General features: G+C 32.4%; 1 long non-coding RNA gene across 1 annotated transcript; it reads left to right on the top strand.

Annotated features, from left to right (window-relative positions):
- The first annotated feature begins 557 nt into the window (after positions 1–557).
- Positions 558–5,526, top strand: LOC143073207 (uncharacterized). The gene is made up of 2 exons (XR_012977430.1): positions 558–690; positions 3,150–5,526. It is a non-coding gene; the product is annotated as an uncharacterized LOC143073207 (long non-coding RNA).
- Positions 5,527–5,785: the final 259 nt, after the last annotated feature.

Below are 5,785 nucleotides of genomic sequence, written 5' to 3'. Positions count from 1 at the left end.
TTTTGATTTATATCAATTATATAAATCAAAACACAAAGGTTATTCCTGATTAATTTTTCGAATTATTTTATAATTAAAGGCGTTAAGAAACCTTTGGTGACCCCACAGTTTAAATGTCTATCGTAGGTACGTCATGAACAGTGGTTGTTACAGACAAACGTTCACGTAAATTGTCCCAGTCAATGGATGATTTTGATGGGTCAATCAATGGCCACAGCTACACTGTTTTGAATTTCATACTATGTGTTACCTCTTATTTCACGACAGCGTTTCCTGGTTCGATTTAAGTTTACAAAGATTTGCTGCTAATCAAAAAACTATTTAACTATAATTTCTATTTTAACAATAAACAAATATTAACCTTTAGTGGTTCATTCTATACTTAGATATATCTACACTCGGATGTCATAATTGTGATCATTCGTATTTTACACCATTTAAATCTTAAAATAGTTCAGACAGATCAGATTTTATCAGGTATTTTTTGGTAGCTGATATCAAAACAGCTGCCCTTTCGAGCATGAAATTTCTTGTTATGCATTGTCATATTAAACTTCCATTCATGTGACTTCCACGAAAACTATAAAAGAAACCAAACAGACGTGTTTTGCCATTTTGTTTTATACGAAATAGCTTCTTACACAACAGTTTTTAAAAGCTGGAATTATACTGTGAATTTCGAAAACTTTGGTAAGTATTGAAATAGAAACATAATGCTTAATTTTATTTTATTTTGATACAATTTTCGATGAAACTATTCATTCACTAGATAACATATACTAGTGAAGGGGGCGAACATTTGATATTCCGGGGATGAACAACGCAGCTAGCTTGTGTTTTGTTGTGAAAGCGAATGAAAAGAAATTATCATGAGGTACAGGTTTTACAATACATTATGAATCCGACTCGAGTCCGATACTTAAAGAGATATGTCTCTTGGAAATCAAATTTTCTAGAAAATAGAACCTGGTTTTATGGCTAGCCAAACCTCCGCGCTAAATGGCAATGTTAAATATACCACTAAAATGACATCACTACATGACGGGAACAAAGTACAAATAAATGCAAAAAACACCAAAGTCAGAGAAATACATATTAAATATAAATATAATAGTACATTTCGACATGTTAACCACAAAGTAACAACGAGTAACTAAACTAATTTAGGACAGTACATAAAAACAGCTTAATAGAATTACGAAGTGTGTGTCTGTAACACGAATGGATTAACGCCACAAAAAGTAATGTCACAGGTAATTTTGTTTGAATTTGGATATAAATCATGATTAGGTTTCTAATTATGTTATTTGATGCATTTTATGATAATAATTACAAGAATATTAATATAGAATAGTATAAGTAATAGTTCAGCTACCTTTATCGGCATTTCTTCAAAATCAAACTGTATAAAACAAATAGAATGAAATTCAAAACAGTGTGGCTGTGGCCATTGATTGACACATTAAATTCATCCATTGACTGGGACAATTTACATGAACGTTTGTCTGTAACGACCACTGTTCACGACGTACCTACAATAGACATTTAAACTGTGAGGTCACCAAAGGTTTCTTAACGCCTTTAATTATAAAATAATTCAAAAAATTAATCAGGAATAACCTTTATGTTTTGATTTATATAATTGATATAAATCAAAACATCGTGTTATTTCTGATTAGTTTTTCGAATTACTTTATTAAGGTGGTGAGAACCGTTGGTGACCCCATAGTTTAAGTGTCTTTAAAAAGTACATAGTGAGCAGTGGTCGTTACATACAAACGTTCACCTAAATTGTCCCAGTCAATGGATGAATTTAATGTGTCAATCAATGGCCACAGCCACACTGTTTTGAATTTCATTCTAAATATTGTGCACATGGTTGCTTTAAACTAAAATCATACAAATGAATTGGGTGATTAATTATCTTTACTTTTACATACGAATAGAAAATATAAGGGAAAACGGTACTATTTATTCTACCAAATGCGACAATACTAACATTTTCTAAATTTACCACTTTTTTTAATAATAACCTGGATAAAACAGTTATGTGTGGTGTTAGTAATCTAGTATTCTGTTTTAAAAATTGAAGCCAAATAGTATCATGACCAACTTCAAACAGAGCTTGTTTATGTTATCCATGCCCACCGTAATTTTACACCAAATTTATTAAAATTTGGAAGTCTTTTCGAATAATTCTCTAGAAAATATATCAAAAGGTTTCAAAAATTATATTGTAAATAAACAGACCGGTTATTCATGGATAAATATTTTTTTTTTATTGTACCCTTACAACCAATCACAGCGCCCCCCAAAAACTGTCGGCTTTAGGGCTGATATCATGACCTACCTAGGGCTGCTAAGGGGTCTGATATGAAAAATGGCATGTTAATCTATATATATCATATGTAATGGAGCCTGTAATTTAGTGATGGCCGCTTTTTGCTTTATTAAATAAAAACAATGGTTCATAGTTATGTTTATAGATCAGTGTTTCTAGTTTGAAATATTTCACATTCATCACTGTGATAATATATCCCAATCATTGTCACATTTACTTATTCTGTCTTTTTTTTGTTGCTCACACTTAATTTGTTTGAATTTAATGCAACTGTCATACAAGTTTGAGGTTTAGCTAGCTATGAAGCCAGAATTAACCCACCAAACCATGAATATGACGGTTGTTTTCCAGTCATTCTGTTAATTTATGTGTTCGAGCATTTGGTTTTGCCAGTTGTTTATGGACTTTCCCCTATTTTTGGATTTCCCCCGGAGTTCGGTATTTATGGTACATGTATCTCCTTTTTTTCTCTATACCTTGTTATGACAAAAACGAGCTTTTGAAGTGCATTGAAGACCGTATGATTACCTATACTAGTTGCTTGTATCGAATTAAAAAAAAAACATGATGTCAATCATACCCTCCATTCTTAAACATTTGTTGATGAAGTACAAACTTATACCTCTAATGAAGCAAGCTTTTAATATACTTTTTATTAATCTTAAATTTTGGTAATACTCAAACATTATACAAATTTTTGAATCTGATCGTTGCTGATGAGAATGAAAATCCCGGAAAGCGCTTCGAAAGCAATGAAATTTACGTATTGACCATAGTGTTTATTATTTCATTTTGCCTTATATTTCAGATGTAGCCATGTCAAACGACGACTCGAAAGAAATATCAAAACTTGTAAGCAAAGCATTGTGCATTGATGGCATTAATGGCATTAGTGAGAAGTTAACACGCCTTTCGAAGTCTTCGACACAAGTCATTGAGTTTATGAACAAACACAGGATTGATACAATATATGCTGGTAGTCGGGCAGAAGGCACTGAAACGAAAGAGAGTGACTTTGATCAAATGACGGTAGTACCTGATATAACTGTTTGTATGTCGAAAGAAAAAACAACACTTGTTCATGGCCATGTTTTTGAATTGAATGCGAATGTTAGCCAACCTGGATATTGCAGACTTAAAGTAAACCACTTGGCAGATGAAGAATGCGTTTTTTTACAAGCGTGTCAGGGCAGTATTAAAAATTTACTTGAGGAACAAAACGATGGTATATTTCTTTCCAGCGACAAGTTTGTAAAATTTTTTGTCAACTTACCGAAACGTCTTGGTTTTTGTGTGCCTCCGAATGTACGACATGGCCCATGCACAATGTTCGAGGTACATTCTTCGTTAGGAAGATATATAGGAAAGCTTAAAGAGGAGAAGGACCATGTTTATGGCCTCCAATGTGAAGAGTGGCCTCATGAGGCCAAAGAGTGGTTCAGAAGAAAACGCCTTCATGATTGGCCGAAAACTGAAATGATAGATACAATTAAAACGCAAAGTTGTCACGCGGTTCCCGTGGGAGATAGAATTTCTTCTAATTTTTCTCGGGAGTGGCGAATATCTTTTCTCCTGCAAGAAAGAGAATTGGTGTGGAGCTTCAATGACACACAACTCCATTGTTATATTTTAATGAAAAAAATGTTGAAAAAATACATTGAGCCGACTATCTCTGATGAGCTGAGTTCTTATCAACTAAAAACTAACTTGTTTTGGCTATTAGAAGAACAAGGCATATCTTTATGGAAACAAGAAAATCTTTTGCAGTGTATGACCATCTGCTTTGAAAGACTTTTATGGTGCATAGAGAATGAGGCGTTAGAACATTATTTTCATAGAAAAAGAAACTTGTTTGCAAATAAATTAAAAATTGAAGAAGACAAAAAATTTGCTCTAGATACAATAAGAGAAATAATGAAAAATATAGAAAACAGTGTGCTTGAATGTTTGAATGATATAAAAGATCTTGCAGACATATGGGAAACCAGTGAAAAAGATACAACAGTTTTTTTGCAACGATGTAAACTTCTCCCTCGTCTGAATGAATTGTATTTTGCAATTGAAGAAATGTATCAAGATATTCATTTGCACGTGTTTGAATTTGATATATGTTTAAGTAGTTTTCAATACGACGAAAAGGAAATAGCAGGACTGATAGTAAAGGATTTCTTTACATTGGATAAAAAACTGTCATTTCAAGGAATTACATCAGAGGAGAAGATGTTCATACCGGCATGGTATTTTTATAGTATCAGAGTTGGAATGCTTTATTATAGATATGTCAAAAGTCCAATAAATTACGATAGATATCGGGAGTGTATCGATGAAAGTTGTTTCACGGTAGAGGCAGCTATTCATAGTATTGGACGTGGATGTCCCATTGATCATATGTCCGGAATGCTTTATATTGCCTCGGTTCACCTAAACGAAGGTCATGTTGCCATTGCAAACAAACAGGTTCTGGAAATCCTGAAAGTCGACAACGTCTTAATGTATGTTGGACGTTGTTCTGAGAAAAGATGTATACAGCTGACAATAGAAGGAATTCCGGAACAACGACAAAATCTAAAAAAAAAGATGAAAAAAGAGATGCCCCATACTTTTGATGTTGTATTTTCTCCAAATGATATACACTGTGTTCCAATACCTGTTGGATACGAATGCTATGTTACACAATTAAACCAAGACAAAAAATATAAGGATACCATTTTATTTCATCCATGTGTTTACGCACAATTTTTACTTTGTTTTGGATACTATAAAATCGGAAATAGAAAGGAATTAGAAAATACATTAGAACAATTACAGTCAACTATTGAAAGCATTAAGGGCGGATATCAAAGGTATCGTGCTCTTAATCTTCTTGGGAACTGTTATTATTTGAATGGAAAATATCAACAGGCTTTTAGTTGCTTTCAGGAGTCAATTTCTTTAGCGGACAATAGAGTACAAAATGCAGCAACTTACCACATATGTATAATGCTTATGCATATTCTGTCCGTCTTTGAAGAAATAAGTCGTGAGCTTAAAATTTATTGAGATGAATAATGACTCGTCTGGTTTGGGTTGTTACTGATTGAGACTCTGACTTAGAATTAGAAACATTAGAGTAAAGACGAAATAACGCATATTAAGCTTTTTCTGTTTCATAATGTTTTAATGGGATGACATCTACATACTTATACTTTAAACTCATTTTGGATTACACCAATTTTCAATAAGGCTCTCTTAATACAATAATAATTACATTACAAATAAACAATGCATCAATAATAATGGTAAATAAAGATTATGTACAATTCAAAATACAATAAACAATTATGATATGGCATTACAGTAAAAATATGATGGTAATGTTAAAAGTACATAAATTTGTATTTATGTTTAAATTCGGATACTGTATTTGATTTTTTTTTATTGAATTAGGAACAGCATTCCACACTT

This window comes from Mytilus galloprovincialis, chromosome 4, assembly GCF_965363235.1.
Source record: "Mytilus galloprovincialis chromosome 4, xbMytGall1.hap1.1, whole genome shotgun sequence".
Classification (NCBI taxonomy): Eukaryota; Metazoa; Mollusca; class Bivalvia; order Mytilida; family Mytilidae; genus Mytilus; species Mytilus galloprovincialis.
Note: the sequence above shows the minus strand (reverse complement) of the source record. Positions and strands in the feature narration are given on the sequence as shown.